General features: G+C 39.8%; 1 protein-coding gene across 2 annotated transcripts in view; it reads right to left on the minus strand.

Moving 5' to 3' along the window:
* THRAP3 (thyroid hormone receptor associated protein 3) overlaps positions 1-19,316 on the minus strand; it is a 69,251-nt gene that overhangs the window by 38,718 nt on the left and 11,217 nt on the right. For both annotated transcript variants that reach the window (XM_046660279.1, XM_046660280.1), the window contains exon 2: positions 1,484-1,591. The gene's annotated coding sequence lies outside the window, so the exon portion shown is untranslated. The remainder of the gene's footprint in view (positions 1-1,483; positions 1,592-19,316) is intronic.

Genomic DNA, 19,316 nt, shown 5'->3' on the forward strand with positions numbered 1-19,316 from the left:
GTAGTCAGCTCAGGGCTAATCGCCCCCCACCAAAAAAAGATTATCATCAATTTTCTCAAAGGTAAAAGATACTGTATCCATCATAAATGCTGACAAAAATAAATTTAAATGAAACCTTAAAAAAATAAAAATATAAGGACAGGAACGCAAGAATAAGAATAATAGGGGGGCTAGCCCTGCGGCCGAGTGGTTAAGTTCACACTCCGCTCCAGTGACCAGGGGGTTCGCTGGTTCAGATCCTGGGTGCGGACATGGCACCGCTTATGAGGCCATGCTAAGGCGGCATCCCACATGCCACAACTAGAGGGACCCACAACTAGAATATACAACTAGGTACTGGGGGCATTTGGGGAAGAAAAAGCAGGAAAAAAAAATAGAAGATTGGCTACAGTTGTTAGCTCAGGTGCCAATCTTTTAAAAAAAAAAAAGAACAGGAAAATTGACCATAGCATGCAACATAATTTGGCTGTGAATAAGCTACACATAACCATAATACTGTTAACAGTGACTATTACTCTAACCAAAATTATATTATAAACAGTGACAATAAATGTGGATATATGACATAGTCAGGGGATTCTACCAGAAACTGTTACTATCCAAAGTGGGAAGTTAATAAATAATACCAGAAGCTGTAAAGTCATTAAGTAGCAAAATAAGCTTATCATTTAGAGATAGTACCAAAAGAAACAGTAAAGAGTTGACAACGACTGCCTCTAGGGACTGGGAAGGAGGTGGGCAGGCACTGCTGTTTTTCATAAAAAGTCCTGTGGAGCTGATGGTCTGACATGTCTATTATAGGGTTTTTGTACACGTTTTAATAAAAAGTAAAATTAAAAAAGTACAAATGCATATAGAAAATGCTTTTTAAAGTTAAGACAGGAAAATGTACTATGGGGGAAATCAAATGTATACATGAATTTATTCATATCCATCACAAAGTTATCTAAGACAGGGAAAAAGGAGAGAAAAGACTAAATGCCTACCAAAAAGGAGCTAGTGAGATCAACTATATGGCACATCCATGATGAAATGCCATAAGTCATTTAAAAATGCAAACAGGAAAAAATTTGTTCTTGTGAACAAGAACCATGTGACAAGAAGTACAATTCCAATTTTGATTACACATACACATATCCAAGTAACACAGGGATGAAAAGAGTGTTCACAAAATGTTAACAATGATAATAGATAAGTTTATGGATGATCTTTCTCAGTATTTCCAAATGAATAAACGTGTTATTAAAGAACTCAAAAGTTAGTTAAAATAAAAAAGTAACTGCTGCTTCTACAAGTTGGAATGAAATCAGAGCAAAGCTACTTTATCATCTTGTTTCAGTTTGTTAAACTGAAAAACAAACACTGCCTAATAAGAAGCCAGAACTTCCATTAAGGAATCTCCTGGATAAACAATTCTTAACATAAGACTGGTTTTGTAAGTCAGTGAAGTTATTATTAGTTCCTTTTACTACCATGCACTTACCTTATTTGAACAAAGATTCAGCTTGCACCAGATCCCAAACAGACACTCCCTCAAAAGAACACTGGCAGTGCTGCTGGCTTCTCCAATGTACAAAGTCAGGATAGGATTCTGGAATGAGAGGAAATGAGCGGTGATAAAAGTTATCCAAACCTTGCAGATTGCATCTCAAAATACAGATGCTTGAAATCTATAACCAAAAACTCTACTTTAGCCCTCAACTTCACCCTAAGTGGACACAGGCTTCTCTCTCAAAGTACCAGCCTGAGGAGCTCTGTCTCTCTCACACGTTCCCCTCCACCCAACCTTCCACAGCAAGACTGCAGTACAGAAAGCTAAAACCTTCCTCTTGTAACCTGATACTTTTGCCAGCAATATTTCAGGTGCTATGGTTTGCATTATGCAAGACTAATTCACAAACTGCATAATTCAACCTGGAGGATTACCTCAGAAGAATTAGACACTTGAAACCAAAAAAATTTAACTGAGGCACGCTGAACTAAATTTAACAAATACATTTCAAGTTAAAATAACTCCCCATTCTCATCCCTCAAAGCACATGGAAAAAAGCCTTCTGATCCAATTGTTTAACATTCTCCTATCTAAACATTACTAAAATGACTTTACATCAATGCTATGTAGTGTTACCCAAAACAAGAAAAACAAAGTTCCAAGATCATCAAGCTCATATATGTAGTTAATGTCCTCACTCCTAGCTTATTAAAGCCTTATCACTCACCCATATTACTATAACGTAGGAAGGTACCCAAGATTCAAATAACCTGAAGATGCAGTCTTGACATTAATCTTTTCTTTTCTTGCTTACTCAGCATTCACTCAGATACCCACCACCCTTAGCTTTCTCTGAAACCTGTGGTTTGCACACTGCTGACCCTTGCTTAGTGCACCAGGAAAGAAAGGAATCTATTTCCTTAAGCTATGGTCTCTTGGTACATGTTGAACCCTCAGCCTAAAATGACTCCTCCCCTCTCACCAAACTCCTCCTCATTCCTATGAGGGTCTCCTTCCACACTACGCTGTCCCTGGCTCTTGAAGGCTGGGTTAGGTACTGCTTCTCTGTGTTATCCTAGACGTGTCTCTCCTTACACTCATCTCATTGTATCTGTTAATATGTCAACTTCCCTCACAGGGCTGCGAACTCTATATACCTAACACTGATGTGTGTTTGCTGAGTAAAGTGAATACCCAAGCAATAAACTCTTGACCTATACCAAAGGAAATCAGTAAGTGATATTACAAAGAGGCAATAAGAATCCACTCTCAAAACTAACAGGATAAGACTTTGATCCAGATAAAATTAGTATTCAGTCAGATCCTTTACCAAATTAGAGACAACGTTGATAGATATTTACTCAGTTGATAAACAGTAAAAATATAGCAATTTCAAACACTCATTCTTTCAAAATACTTTTGCATTTATTCTTGCAGGTTATTCTTAAAATTCATCCTAGGTTACATGAGCCAAAACTTCTTTCCTTGTTTCTAACTGCACAGGGGCTCACATCAGCCACCTCGAGGAAATCCCGATGACTGCTCCAGGACTGAGAACCGCTTACTCCACAACACAGTGAATTAAAGAAACAAACGACAGTATTCCAATACATCCATCCTTAAGGTTCTAATCGGACAGCAAGCACACATAAATCTGCCATTTTACTACCCCATCATGTTTCTTTCCTATTATTTAACCTCTTGGATATTGGCAAGAATTCTATCATCCCAACAAGTCTTCAATTTTCCACTGTCACGATGGGTGGAGAAGCAAATCTGAGGTTCTGGCCCTTAGTTATTCTGTGACAGTAAGGAGATACCTGAAGCCCTGAGTCATCCCTGCCACCACAGCTTTTATGTCCTGCCTGTGTCATCTGGACAGTCACAGGCATACTTTTCAGCCTTTATCTCCTGAACCTCCCTTGGTGAGATACCAATATATTACCAAGGACACCCCAGCTAATACACACCAGTATATTAGCAAGAAAAATATCTCTTTTCCTCTTCTACACAATTTCCTTTTAACTGTCCACTTATTCAATAAAAAAATGTATCAAGTACCTACTGCATTGCCAGGCACTATTCTAGGCAATGGAGATTCAACAATTAAAAACTCTCCTCATTCCTGTAGCTTACATTCTAGCGGGGAGATGGGGGCACCTGAGGGAATGAAAGTTACGACTTTATATAAAGTGGTCAAGGAAAGCCTCTCTCACAAGACAGTTGAGCAGAGACTTGAAGAGAAAGAGTATGCTGTGCCTTCTCTGAAGGCAGAGAGGACCAAAGAGAGGAAACAGTAAGTGTAAAGACCTGGTGAGGAAACATGCTTGCCTTATCTAAGGAAGAGAGAAAAGGAGTGGCTGCAACGCACAATGCCACCAGGGAGCAGTCGGAAGATGGGGTCAGAGGCTTGGGTGAGTGGATGAGGCCTTGCACGCCATCATAAGGACTTTGGTTTTCCTCTGGGTGATGTGGGCAGCCACTGAGTGTTGTGAGCAGAGGAGTAACATGACCAGAATTACGTTTTAAAGGACTGAATTATGTTTCAAAAGTTATGTTTTGAAAGGATCATTTTGGCTGCTGAGTGTAGAATAGATTTTAACAGGGTAAGGTCATAAGAAATTGGCAGATATTGCCTACAATAATGCAGGTAAAGGAATGCAGTGGCTTAGACCAGAATGGAATACTCCCACACTCCATACACTGCTAGACCTGAAGTAACAACATAGTTCCTAAACCCAAAGCATGAACACTAACATTCGAGGACCATAGCACTTGTACCTTCTACGGTTAAAGAAGACTTGAAATGTTTTTCTCATGTCTCCTCAAGCACCTCTGGTAATCTTTTATGAAGATATAGAATACAAGGAAATACAAGGATGACCTTGCCTGCTCCTATGAACCTGAGGTCAAGGCTAGTCCTTTAAGCCACCAGGCAACTTGCTTATATATTACTTAAGGACTAATGTGTTCTGGTTTCAAAGCATGATGGTGTCAACAAAAGTGAACAAAAGAGGACAGTGTCTTCTATTCAAGTTAACCCAAGGTATCCAATAAATAACGAAATTTAACCTTAGCCACTCCCCATTGAAAAAAATACTAGGAATTGATGAGATTAGGACAGTTGAGCAAATAAACCTTTAGTGTTTTAAACCTTTAGTCTGTCTAAGCAGCTTCCATGGGTATCAGCAGGAACCAAGATTGAATCCAAGACTGGTGAAATTACTATGAACGGCTTTGGAGAGAAAGACACATACCTCCAAGTGCGTCATGCATACAGGGCCTTCTACATTAGGGGGTCAGCAAATGATGCACAGGCCAAATCTAGCCCAACCTGTTTTTGTACCACCCATGAGCTAAGAACGGTTTCCACATTTTTAAATGGTTGAAAAAAATCGAGATTTGATGTGAAATTTCTGTGAAATTCCAATTTCAGCATCCACGAAGGGTTTTATTGGAAAACAGCTAGATCCATTCGTTTACAGACAGCTGCTTTCACACTACAACAGCAGAGTCTTGTTGCAAAAGAGACTGGATGCAGTGGTCTCACCACTCTGCACAGCTACAAACTGCGGTGAGGCAGTTACAACTCTACAGTATTTCAAGCACTGTGCAGTGTCATATCATATATTATTTTTAAACCATCAGTGCATATCCATATGTCAAAACAAGAAAAGAAAAGCGGACTGTTAAAGAGAATGTTGCCCATTTAAGGCACAGTGTGGAGGTCAGTGGGGGCAACATCAGTAGTCAATTACAAGGCAGGTGGAGGGGAAAGGTACTGACCTAAGTAATATGAAAATGAGTGGAAGAGGGAAGAGTGAAAGCAAAAGGAACTGCACATAACCACCGTATTCTAGTTGTTAAAGTCGTTTCCCAGGGGATATGGGTTAACAATTCTGACATCACTACACGTATATACTGGAATTAATAAATAAGAACATGGTAAGAGCCAAGTTTCTCGGTTGAGAATCGGAGGATAGTCAAGAAAAAAGCAAAGGCTGGAATGGTGCACACAGTACTGGATTAGAGTTGGAGACAGCACTATGAACTCATGTTTAGCTTACTGCAGATACAAATGGATATATATGGAAATATCAAGAACATAGATATTTCTATATGTATACAGAATACATGTTAATATACAGATATTTCCTGTAAGTATACATATTTTTCTATAGGTATATGAAATATATGTTAGCATATACACATCTATTTCCTTGCTTTGTCAGCCTACAAGACCTAGAAGCAATAATACTCCAGTAGCAAAGAGCACACCTAGCACCCAGACCTTGATTTCTAATACCATTGTCCAGTGAAAGAAACCAGGGCTCCTTGGAGAAATGGCTGGATCCTAGGGGTGGGGCAGGCAATACACAGGATGAGCCTGGAGTATCTTGTAAGGTCAGAAAGTAAGGAAGTGTTAAAAAAAAAAAAAAAAAACCCCACAATGAAGGACACTCCTGTCCATCTGAGAGTTCTTAGCCAAAACTGGAAAAATCTGAACAAAATATAGTCGTACCGGATAACTCAAAGTATAAAATATCCATGAGTCCACACAGATATAAATAAACAACTGAATAAATCAACAAATGGATGAGAAGAGACCAATCTCTCCTGCAGAAGAATTCCAAATAAATTATGTATATACTCCACCTTCAAGGGGGTGGAACATAACTCTCCACTCCTTAAGTGGAGTGGAGTCAGCCTAGTGATTTCCTTCCATAGACTACAGTATGGAAGGCAAGGGAGGGAGTAACTTATGTTGGAGAAACTAGCCAGGCGACTAAGGTTAACATCAACAATAAATCACGTTGATAGCATACACTCCTTGACATATGATGAAAATGGCACTTTACCTCTGTGGGCTTTCTCCCCAAAATCCCTAACACCTGTCTAATCATGAGAAAAATATCAGACAAATACCAATTGAGGAACATTCTACAAAACATCCAGCCAGTACTCCTCAAAACTGTCAAGGTCATCAAAAATAAGAAAAGTCTAAGAAACCTGTCACAGCCAAGAGGAGTCTAAGGAGACATGACAACTAAATGTATATCCTAGATGAGATCCTGGAACAGAAAAAGGGCATAAGGTAAAAAAACCAAGAAAATCTGAATAAAGTATAAACTTTAGGAATGTGTTAATATTGGTTCATCAGTTGTGACCAATGTACCGCGCTAATTTAAGATGTTAACAACAGAGGAAACTGGTATGGGGTAGAACTCTCTGTACTATTTTCTCACATTTTCTGTAAATCTGAAACTCTTCAAAAACAAAACATTTGTGTGGGGCTGGCCCCAGGGCCAAGTGGTTAAGCTCGCGTGCTCCGCTTCGGCGGCTGCGTGTTTCCTTGGTTCCATCCTGGGCGCAGACCTAGCACTGCTCATCAAGCCTTGCTGAGTCATCAAGAGGCAAGGAACACCAATCAAAATCATTTACCCTTTTTCCTAAACAAATGGGTTTTTTTTCCTTTTTCTTCTACCCAAAGCCCCCCAGTACATAGTTGTATATTCTAGCTGTAGGTCTTTCTTGTTCCGCTGTGTGGGACACCACTTCAGCAAGGCTTGATGAGCAGTGCTAGGTCTGCGCCCAGGATGGAACCAGGGAAACACGCAGCCGCTGAAGCGGAGCACGTGAGCTTAACCACTTGGCCATGGGGCCAGCCCCATACAAATGTTTTGTTGTTGAACAGTTTCAGATTTACAGAAAATCTGAGAAAATAGTACAGAGAGTTCCTGCCCCCATACCAGTTTCCTCTGTTAACTTTATTTTTTTGAGGAAGATTAGCCCTGAGCTAACTACCACCAATCCTCCTCTTTTTGCTGAGGAAAACTGGCCCTGAGCTAACATCCGTGCCCATCTTCCTCTACTTTATACGTGGGACGCCTGCCACAGCATGGCTTTTGCCAAGCAGTGCCACGTCCGCACCCGGGATCCGAACCGCGAACCCCGGGCCGCCGAGAAGCTGAACGTGTGAACTCAACTGCTGCGCCACCAGGCTGGCCCCCTGTTGTTAACATCTTAAATTAGTGCGGTACAGTCCTCACAACTGATGAACCAATACTGATACATTCTTATTAACTAAAGTTTATACTTTATCCAGATTTCCTTAGTTTTTACCTTATGCCCTTTTTCTGTTCCAGGATCTCATCTAGGATATACATTTAGTTGTCGTGTCTCCTTAGACTCCTCTTGGCTGTGACAGGTTTCTTAGACTTTTCTTATTTTTGATGACCTTGACAGTTTTGAGGAGTACTGGCTGGATGTTTTGTAGAATGAGGATGACTCAAGCGATATAATTGATACTGCTGGGCTGTTTACTGGAGAAGTCAATGCTGAGTCTGAAGTGACTGAAGAGTGAGTTAGCTTCTACGAATAATCTGTGTGGAACACCAATTCAATACAATCCGAACTTGAATCTGCTAATGTGTCACAAACGATGGTGATAAAAATGTGTGGAGAACACAGGGCTAAGTTCGACAAATTTAGAGAACTTGCAAAAATGTAAGGTATTTAAGGCATATGGTTGGTTATTCACTGTACTATTCATCAGGAGGTATTTTGCAAAAAACTGTTAATCCATCGTGTGTTACTGAGCCAGTATTATCAGGAGTGACCTTCATGCGCTCTCAATTCACTTTCATAGACTTAACTATCATCAGTTTTGTGAATTCCTGGCAGAAATATAAGGTGAATCCTGACATGCCCTATCAAATAGGCTTAGCATAGTTCAATGGCTTAGCAGCAGTAAAATTTTTTGGTTGTTTTTTAGCTCAGGGCTGAAAGTGAAATTTTTCTGAACAAGAACCACCACCCTTAAACACTATTATTGAATACTGAATAGCTTTGGAAATTAGCTTTTCAGCAGACTTGAGCCAACTGTGCAACTGAGGAGCTTCCATCTACTCTTCGATTGGAAATGATTAATCTGCATGCTAAAAGGCAAATATCAAGTATCTAACAGAATTCTATAAATGCATTCCAAGTGATGAATATGCTCAGTTAGAATCATATGCTCCAAATAAATCATATGCTCATGGATTAATACTAGCACTTGGCAGTACTTATCTGTGTGAAAAGACAGTTCCAAAGACAACATACGTAAAGTCTCACTACACATTTCAGCATTAACAGATGGACATTTGCCATCGATTTTAATAGGTAAAGCTAACTTTCATCCCCAGTGACGTGGAATGTTATCCCCCAAAAAGAATTCCATTCTTCTCACTAACAGATCTGCCTTACAAAACTTGTATTCAATTATTATATTTTGAATTCTGCCAATAAAAAAAGTTCTCTCTTGTTATTTAAGTACCTACACAATATCCCCAATTTTGCCCAGCAACTTACAGTAAGGCAAATAAAATTAGTAACCAATCATCCCAAAACAATTTCCAAAGCACTGGCCCGATAAATACTATGAAAGCACACGCTCTAAAGCTGGACAGCCTAGGTTTGACTCCTAGCTCCACCAGCTAGTAGCTGTTGAGACCTGTGATAAGTTACTTAATTAAATCTCAATCTCTGTCTCCTCTCTGTGAAACTGGTTCCTACTATACAGGGTTGTCATGAAAACTGACTAAGTTAATATATGTGCAAAGCACTTGACACAGTGCTTACCACATAGCAAATACTAAATACTATTATTAATCAGGCCAATGTCAAATGACAGGGTTAAAAGCCAACAAGACTTCTTCCAGCGGGTATGAGTAGTCACTTGGTTATTAAACAATTACCTTCTCTATCAAGAATTCAAAGTTTGGCTTTATGGCAGACTCAGAACATAAGACACTTTTTATATCTTCAAAAATTCTTAAAGAAGCAGTGTGCTCTGGCAACAAATCCAAGCCTATACTCGATTCCACGCTGAATGAATCTGCCCTGTAAATGACGCCATTATTCCGTGCCCCAGGTTCTCAACTTACAGGACAGGAGCAACATGCCATCTGTGCACCTGATACTTTCTACCTAGACGGGTGGTTTTTCAAGTCATGCTCTCAGGCTGAAACCTCCAGCACATCCAGCTGACAAGACTGTCGGGAAATCATAACAGCTACTTTCCCAGAATTTATCACCTTTTTATCACGTTACAAAACTGTTATAAGCTACCCCATTTCCCTACAACATAACCCTCTATTTCTCTGAAAACTACTAGTCATGCATTATTACTACATGGCGCCTTGAGGGTGAGTACTAAATCAAATTCCTCTTTGTGTCCCCAGCGTCTAGAAACATGTTTGTTAAATGACAAATGAATATTAGCTACATATATATGTTCTTTTACTATAGTAAAATATACCTAACACAAAATTTACCATTTTAAAGTGTACACTTCAGTTCAGTGGCATTAAGTACATTCACACTGTTATGAACCATCACCAATCCATCTACAGAAGTTTCTCATCTTTCCAACTGAAACTGTGCGCTCATTAAACAGTAACTTCCCCCCTCCTCACAACCACAATTCTACTTCGTCTCTATAAATTTGACTACTCTAGGTACCTCATGTAAGTGGAATCATACAACATTTGTCCTTTTATGTCTAGCTTGCCACCTACCATAATGTCTTCAAGGTTCATCCATGTTGTTGCATATGTACACAGTTTTAAAAAAAGAGAAAAACATGTACAGAATCAGAGAACTTGAAATATTAACATAAACTTTTCTTTGCTTGAGTAAACAGAAATGTTTAATTCTTTTTACCTAGTTTTTTCTTTTTAGTAATACGTGCACAGTAAAAATTTCAAACTGTACCAGAGTATATAATGAAAAGAAGTCTCCTGTCTAACTTCTACCCTCCGTCTCCCCAACTTGCAGTCCCCCTCCCTGGTTTAATATTTTACGTTGGAACACAACCACCAACCATATGCTGCCTTGCCTTGAGGATGTCCTATTAGTAAGAGATTCAGTTGGCCTATCAGGACTGGCTATTCCTCTCTTCTAAAAATACTAACACAAAGATATAAAACAATGTACAAAAAAATTTTTTAAACATTTTACAAATATTTCACTGAGTTAACATTCACTGAGTGCACCCTATGAATAATGTCTTCACTAAACAGCATATTGAGGCAAGAAAGATTACAAGCTCTGGAATCACATAAAAAGCAGTTTAAAACATTTTGATTCTTCAGCCTCAGTTTCCTGATCTATCAAACAGAAGTAACACTACCTCAGAAGTTGCTGCAATGATTAAATGAGGAAAACATCCAAATTATAGTATGGTTCCTAGTAATATAGGAAGCACTCAAATAACAGTAATAAATAATTGTTGATTTCCTTCAGTGAGCAGTGTGGAGAGCACAGATGAATGCGAAAATCCATGCCATCCCAGGTGCTTATAACGGAACAGAGGAGTTTCTCTCTGCTCAGTATTACCCTGATTCCACTGAGAACCTGGTGAATACAATTTCCAGCCTACGTTTATAACTTTTATGGATCTACTTCTAAACCTCACTAAAATAGTTATTTGTAAAAAATAATTGGGACTGGGAGCGCTGGGAGAAGGAAAAGTTCATTATCATCAGACCATGTGTAGGGTATGTAACCTCCACATGGTCTATAGCTGGCTTTAATCAAACAGCGGAGGGGCCGGCCCGGTGGCACAGCGGTTGACTGCACACGTTCCACTTTGGCAGCCCGGGGTTCCCCAGTTCGGATCCTGGGTGCAGACAGACATGGCACCGCTTGGCAAGCCATGCTGTGGTAGGCGTCCCACATATAAAGCACAGGAAGATAGGTACGGATGTTAGCTCAGGGCCAGTCTTCCTCAGCAAAAAGAGGAGGACTGGCAGCCGTTAGCTCAGGGCTAATCTTCCTCAAAAAAATAAAAAATAAAAACAAAAAAAGAGCAGAGTCTTGTGATTAAGAGACCACAATTCACTCTAATCTAGATGCAAAAACACTACCCAGGAGAATATCCACTTTGGACAAATACGACTGGAATTAGTTATAGGGCATTAAGAACTGGAAGCAGTCCTAGAGCTCTTATCTAGCACAACCCTAGTTTTGCAGACGGAATTGAGTCCAAAAAGGGAAGAGATCTGCCCAGGAAGTGAGCTAATACTGGAGCCCAAAGGCTCCCGGCTCTCGGTGGCCCAGTTCTTTCACATCATCATGCCTTTTATCTGTTCAAGAACTTTAAGCCACAAACTTCATCCAGTTGGCTCTGATTTCTCACTTTTCTTCCCAGTTACTTACTATCGAAGGGAAGTTTGTTCTTAAGGTGCCTTAGGAAATCAGTCTTAGAAAACATTCCTAAATAATCTCATTATTTGGCTAAAACGTACTCTACTGGAAGCTCCAGGGAATGTTAAACAAGAACAAACGTAACTCACTAAAGACCTATTTGAAAGGAAATTTCAGTCAACAGAAAACTCTTAATTTTAGAGTTGCAAAAGCAGATGGTACATTCAGAGTTCATCTTCCACAAGTGTTTAGTTTTACCAAAAAAGTTTCACCCAAAATAGTAATTTGATTAATAACCCATTTAACCCAGAGTATCAGACCAGGATAACCAACTTTTAGATGAGTCACACTTGCTTTCTTTTGTAAACAAGAAACAGGAAAGAGACTGAATTTGATGCCAGAATACTCTGCCACAAATATGATCAAGTCATGCTGGAGAATCTACTAAAACACATTCATCTTTGGAGATTTTTTCTTCTTTTTTTTTTCTTTTTTAAATTACAAGTCAGAAGTAGAAACTGGTTTGACATGAAGGTAAATAACTACTTCTCAGAGTACTGCCAAATTAAACTTATTTTTAACCAAACTTACTACTAGAAATAATCCTACAAGCAGTCTGAAAATCTATCCAAAATGTCCATCTTTTCTGGTTCTAATTCTAGAAAATAAATGTGCAGCTGCTTTGCAGCTGATGTTAACCCAACAGCAATTTACAGACACCATTAGGGGAACGCAAGCCTCCTCCTGCAAAACACCAAGGCCACCTAGGCACTCCTAGCACAGGTCCTCATGAAACGCATCTTGCTTCCGAAGCAGTCACAAGCAATCTAACAGCTACCAGAATCAGCCCTACATTCATAAGTTTAACCAGGAAAATAGATTGCTACAAAAACTGGCATAACCACACATGTTATTTACTAAGAGAACTGTCATCTGTCAAAGTGATTCTTGTAAATAGAGTTTTCCCTCTAAAAGATTTAATCAGCTGTTTGACTCATGCCATCCCTGATTTAGCAATCCTGCTTTCTAGTTCCTGGAAATTTGGTTTCAGAGTACATTAACATTTTTCCAATTTCTCATGCATAAAGTTAAGAACATTTAAGCCCTGGCGAAAGGGTATAAAGGTCACTATACATAGCCCAAAAACAAGTCAAGACTTGAGGCTCAGAATATTGAGGAATACTAAAATAAATCACATGGGAAAAGTAAGATTAGACTCCTACCTCACATCCAAAACAAAAATAAACTCCAAGCGGACTAAACAAAACACAAGCAAATAAATATTGTGTGAAAAGGTTTTAAACTTTTAGAAGAAAACATAGGAGAATATCTGTACGAATTCAAGGTAGAGGATTTCAAAGAAGATATAAGTGTAAACCAGAAAGGTAAAGATTGATAGATACGTCTACATGCTTTAGAAAATCAAAACAAACCTACAGACTAGGAGAGTATATTTGCAACATATATAACCAAGGATTAAAATCCAGATTCTAGATTATATAAAGAACTTCTAGAAATCAATAAAAAGGCAAAAAATTGGGGGCCGGTCCAGTGCTGTAGTGGTTAAGTTCGCACACACTGTTTCAGCGGCCCAGGGTTCACAAGTTCAGATCCCAGGTGCAGACCTACACACTGCTCATCAAGCCACACTGTGGTGGCATCCCACATACAAAACAGAAGAAGACTGGCACAGATGTTAGCTCAGCAACAATCTTCCTCAAGCAAAAAGAGGAAGATTGGCAACAGATGTTAGCTCAGGGCCAATCTTCCATAACATAAAATAAAGAAGGGGGGAGTGTGCTCAAAAATTCAATTGTTCAGGTGAAAAAAGATTTATTAAATAAATATTTATTGAACACCTACCATACACCAGGCACTGTTCTAGGCACTAGAGATACAACTGACAAAAAGAGAAAGTCTTTGACCCCGTGGTGGGGTGAGACATACAAACTAGTTAACTCTATACTGTGTATTAAATGACAACAAATGCTAAAAAATAAAGTGGAGTCGGGATAAGAACACGCAATTCAAAACAGAGGAAACTTATATGGCTAAAACACATATGAAAAGATATTCATCTTCACCAGTAATCTGAGAAATACAATTTAAAACTGTAACAAAATATTTCATACTCATAAGAATGGCAAAAATTTTAAAGTCTAACAACATCAGGCATTGTTAAGATGTGCAGCATGGAGAGTATCAACTAGTCTAACCTCTCTGGAGAATAGCGTGATAGTGTCTAATAAACATGTGAACAGCCGGGGCCAGCCTCATGGCCGAACGGTTAAGTTCACGCACTCCGCTTCGGTGGCCCGGGGTTTCGCCAGTTCGGATCCTGGGCGCAGACATGGCACCGCTCATCAAGCCATGCTGGGGCAGCACCCCACATGTCAAACTACAAAGACCCACAACTATAAGTATACAACTATGTGCCAGGGGGCTTTGGGGAGAAAAACGAAAAATAAAATCTTTAAAAAAAAAAAAAGATGTGAACATCCTATGACCAAGCAATTCCGCTTTTAGGTATAAACACTACAGAATCTCTCCCAAATCTATAGAAAATACATACAAGAATATTCTTGGGGCCGGCCCAGTTGCATAGTGGTTAGGTTCACATGCTCCCCTTCAGCAGCCCAGGGTTCACAGGTTCAGATTCCGGGTGCAGACCTAGCACCACTCGTCAAGCCACACTGTGGCAGCATCCCACCCAGACAAAATAGAGGAAAATGGGCACAGATGTTAGCTCGGTGACAAATCTTCCTCAAGCAAAAAGAGAAGGACTGGCAACAGATGTTAGCTCAGGACCAACCTTCCTCACACACACACACAAAAAAAAAAAACAAGAAAAAAAATTCTTGACAGCACTGAGTACGAATAGAAAAACGGATATGAAGCTTAAAAACACACAAAAGCGATAGCATATTTTGTTTAGGAAAACATACATTCTTAATAGAAGTCTAGAAAGACATGTAAGTATCATAAACACGAAAATCAGATGAGTACTTGGAGGCGAAGGGGGGAACAATTCTAAAGATTTAGCTACGGTGGGAGAGCTTTATTTCTTATAGGTATTAAATTGATCTCTGAAATACATGGGTACTAATTGCATTATTCTTTGCAATTTTTTGCATGTCTTATTTTTTTCTTGTTTTGTTTTGTGTTTTTTTAAAGATTGGCACCTGAGCTAACAACTGTTGCCAATCTTCATTTTTTTTCCTGCTTTTTCTCCCCAATTCCCCCCCAGTACATACTTGTATATTTTAGTTGTGGGTCCTTCTAGTTGTGGCATGTGGGACACCACCTCAACATGGCCTGATAAGCGGTGCCATGTCTGCACTGTAGGGGAGGAGGACATTTCCTCTCCCCAAATGGGGGTTCGTCTGGCTGGAGAACAAATTAAATTCACATGAGACACAATAGCAAGAGAAAATTAAACAAAGCTTTATGAGGAACCACGGCCCGGGGCCTTTCTTCCCGAAGGAAGGGCACCGAAGAAGTGGGGTGCAGACAGTGGTTATATACCCCCAAACGGGGTGTTTCACATGTGATTGAAATGTCCCTCCCACAATAGTCACAAGATTGCCCTGTCGGCACAGTGCTTGAGGGACTCAGCAGGTAATGGTCTGCTATCTCAGTGGGCGTAGCAGGAGGCAAGTGGATTGTCTGGAGCTGGGCAGTCACAGGTGAGCTCGGCAATCAGTTCCTAGCCTAAGGAAAGATGCTTAATCCTTAAGAAATGCCAGCGTTGGGAGGGGGAGGGAAGTTAGTTACAGGAGGTTACCAGACTAGCACAATAAAATGCAGATTTAAGTCCTTGCCTTTGGCATTAATTAAGAGCTTCCAGAGAGAAGGCCATCTCCTTTCTTCTTCCTGGTACAGAGAGGGAGGCACCCCCTACAGATAGACATTTACCCTACAAATGCAAAGGTGTCCCAACAAAGGGCAAATTCCATTCCTCAGAGCCTCCTTCCCTGTCCCAGTTTATCAAAAGCAATCAGCCTCAAATAATCCTGATTCCAAAGAGACATATCTTGGGGTGGCCAATTCCAGGTCCCCACAGCACCCAGGATCCGAACCAGCGAAACCCGGAGCCGCCGAAGCGGAGAGAGCGAATTTAACCACTCAGTCACGGGGCCAGCCCCTGCATTCTTTTTTTAAGCATGAAAAAAAAAACGTTTGTACAATGCTGAGCACTGAGGTTTTGCTACCTTTAGACTTCCTTTCCCAGTCCCTCTCTAGAGGGAAAAAAGACTAATATAATTCTCTATGAAAGTGACAGAAAAGTACAAGTATTCCTACGTTGCTCACAAGCTTCTTGGCCACACACATTAATTCAGATTTTTGCAAACAACTTCTAAAGATTGAAATAGGATTCACAAAGCAATGCTCTTAAGGTCAAATCAAAGAAACAACCTCATATTGAAGGGAAGGCATATGAAGGTGTATGATGAATAGAGGCAGAGTGGTTAAGAGAAAGAGTTGCAAACCCATGACCAACTTGCATGAAAATCCTCACTCCACTACTGTGCAGGCTCGACCAGGGTGTATAATTCTAAGTTTCCTCATCTTTAAACAGTAGATAAACTGGTCTTTTAAATTTATCATAAGGATTAAATGAATTAATGTATGTAAAGTACACAGCATGGTTTATTCCACAAGGGCAGTTTGAAAAATAACAACAACAAGAAAAGTTGGAAGGGAGAGGATAACAATGGATAGACTCAACAATGAGAATCTTGAGGCCGGCCCTGTGGCGCAGCGGTAAAGTGCGCACATTCCGCTTTGGCAGCCCGGGGTTCGCGGTTCGGATCCCGGGTGTGGACATGGCACCGCTAGGCAAGCCATGCTGTGGTAGGTGTCCCACATATAAAGCAGAGGAAGGTGGGCACAGATGTTAGCTCAGGGCCAGTCTTCCTCAGCAAAAAGAGGAGGATTGGCAGCAGTTAGCTCAGGGCTAACTTTCCTCCAAAAAACAAAAAGAGGATTTCACTTTTCCAAATTGTTTCAGTAGTGAATCGAGGTGTATTTTACACTTCATTAAGACACTCACCCCCAGCAACATGCTTACATAATCACCAAACAACAAACCAAATCCTTTAAGATATTTCCATATTCAGAATCACCTTCAAAAAACTAAGCTGATGCATCTGTACAATGGAAAAAAGAGAGCGTGCTAAATCCCTAGGATTTTGCCTAACTCCACATAAGGTCCTGACAATTCAGGTTCTGAATTACTTAGTGAGAAAAAAAATTTTCACTAAACGCTATATAACTTGTAACAAAAACGTAGCCAAGAAAAAGTTTTGAAATATTTTCAGCAGGAAACTAGATTATTCAAGAGATACTACATGAAAAGCTGAGTATTGCACTCACAATGCTTTATGATGGGAGACAAGCATCAAAATCGTATCCAGGCCTTACAATTTAGATCTGAACAATGGCTTCCTACACACTAAAAGGAGTAAAGGCAGGCGGATGAACAATCCAAAAGACAAGGCCTGTATCCCTTTACCTTTGCAGTGATATTTAATACCCAACAAGGAAACCAAAGATCCTCTCCCCCTCAGAAAGCACTCCCTATTTCTTACTGGCAGCTCTAAGATTAGTTATCAGAATAAGATTAAGTGAGAGGGCAAGGTCGAAATTCCAGCTGGAATAACATACATTGTACACAAAGTTGCAGCTTACATATATTTTTGACTAGTACGTAAAATCTTAGTTTCCTAACAACCACAGCAATAATAATAGTTAATTTCAAAACTAAATAATTTATTTTTCACTTAGATTCATGGCTCTTGTATGCAAATACCTCAACACATTAATGGTCAGAGTCAGGAAGCTTGCACTTTGGTTAACCATGTTAAAAATTTTTTCAGGGTCCGGCCCCACGGCCGAGTGGTTAAGTTCCTGTGCTCCGATTCAGCAGCCCGGTGTTTCGCCGGTTTGGATCCCAGGCACAGACATGGCATCGCTCATCAAGCCATGCTGAGGAGGCATCCCACATGCCACAACTAGAAAGACCCACAACTAAAACTACACAACTATGTACCAGGGAGCTCTGGAGAGGAAAAAAGGAAAAATAAAAAAATCTTAAAAAGAAAAATTTTTTTCAGTTTCCTTCTCTAAAGAGAAGATGTTTCAAAAATAAAAAGAAGGGGTCAGGGGTGGTCCCGTGGACAAGTGATTAAGTTCGCACGCTCCGCTGCAGGCGGCCCAGTGTTTCATTGGTTCGAATCCTGAGCATGGACATGGCACTGCTCATCAAACCACACTGAGGCAGCGTCCCACATGTCACAACTAGAAGGACCCACAACAAAGAATATACAACTATGTACTGGGGGGCTTTGGAGAGAAAAAGGAAAAATAATAAAATCTTTAAAAAAAATAAAATAAAATAAAAAATAAAAAGAAGGGGCCAGCCCGATGGCAGCAGCAGTTAAGTTCACATGTTCTGCTTCAGTGGTGTAGGATTCACCAATTTGGATCCCAGGTGCTGAGCTACACACCGCTTGTCAGGCCATGCTGTGGTAGGCGTCCCACATATAAAGTAAAGAAAGATGGGCACAGACATTAGCTCAGGGATAGTCTTCCTCAACAAAAAAGAGGAGGACCGGCCGCAGATGTTAGGGCGAATCTTCCTCAAAAAAAATAAATAAATAAAATAAAAAATAAAAAGAAATGATCGTAACTGATATGACAAAGCATTTTCAACAGTTATATGACACTTATGTATCATTCATTCAGTAAATTTCAGATGCATTGCTTCTGAATCCAGAGTCCAACAACAATTTCTTAAGAGTTTATTCACTGCAATGGCTAAATTCAAATGGAGTGTAAAACAATTACATTTGAGAATTTCTACTGTGCTCACCTAATGGTTTACTCACCTGTCGAAACAGCACTAGACTAGAAGTCTTGGTTCCATTTGTGCATAAACTCATGTGAGACAAGATTTTCAACACTTTTACACATCCCAACCATTTAATAATCCAAACCATTAATAATCTGTCAGTAATAAAAGAAATGATAATACATGACTATGCTTAACTTTCACAGGATACTGAACTGTATAATTTTTCATGTATCCTTTATATTAGTATCAAACATATAAACTGTAATTCTCTCAAGGGAAGGAAGGAAAGAAGCAAGGAGTATTTTTATTTCAGAGATGGAAAGATCCAGAAAGCTAGGCAAACATCAATTCTGAAATACATCTACTTGCAGCAAGGGGTATCAAAAAGCCTCCGTGTCAGCCGGTGGATTCAAGTCCATTACTCCTGAATAGGAGTTAAATAACTTAACTTTGGATCTAATAATCATGACAACACAAAATGGAGATGTTTTATCATCTAAGGAGTCTGTCCTAATTTATTGGTCAATCTACTCCCTGTACCCTTACTCTGAGCAGCAGCACAGTGGCTATGAGGGGAGGTTTAGAATCAGACCTGGGTTCAAATCCATCGCCCTTAATTAATCTCTTGTGCCCCAGCTTTATCATTTGTAAAACAAAAGACTCTTCACTTACCTCGTAAAGTACAGGATTAGATGAGAGAACATATGTAAAGTGCTTAAAGAAGCACTGACTTTGAAAGAAATCTCAGTCTATAAAAGTACTTCTTTATGTTGGGGT

Source organism: Equus quagga, chromosome 5 (assembly GCF_021613505.1).
Source record: "Equus quagga isolate Etosha38 chromosome 5, UCLA_HA_Equagga_1.0, whole genome shotgun sequence".
Taxonomy (NCBI): Eukaryota; Metazoa; Chordata; class Mammalia; order Perissodactyla; family Equidae; genus Equus; species Equus quagga.